The sequence below is a fragment of the Mus caroli genome, unplaced genomic scaffold (genome assembly GCF_978045245.1).
Source record: "Mus caroli unplaced genomic scaffold, Mus_caroli_1 scaffold_15, whole genome shotgun sequence".
In the NCBI taxonomy this organism is placed as follows: Eukaryota; Metazoa; Chordata; class Mammalia; order Rodentia; family Muridae; genus Mus; species Mus caroli.
Window position 1 is genome coordinate 52,930,276 of NW_028227270.1, and position 363 is coordinate 52,930,638.

Genomic DNA, 363 nt, shown 5'->3' on the forward strand with positions numbered 1-363 from the left:
TCCTGTATGGCTCAGAACCCACAGGCCACAGGGTTGTCCCACCACCACAGGTATTTTCCTCAGGCACTGAAGCACAAGTCCACGACCAGCAAGTGAGGAAGTGGAAATGGACCGAGGCATCAGGATTCTTGAACAATTCTTACTATGTTGTTGCCTCTCAAGATCATGCTGGGACAGCGTGCTTGGCCCTGCTTAAAGCAGACACATGGGAGTGCTCAGCAAAATGGAGAATGGTAAGCTGCACTGTCCCCATGCAAGCGAGAGCACAAGCCCAGCTTTCTAGCTTGTTTCACACCTGTCCCCCGAGAGGGAAACAAATAGGGGCCACCATGTGCAATAACAATGCAGCTTTCTCCCTCCGGC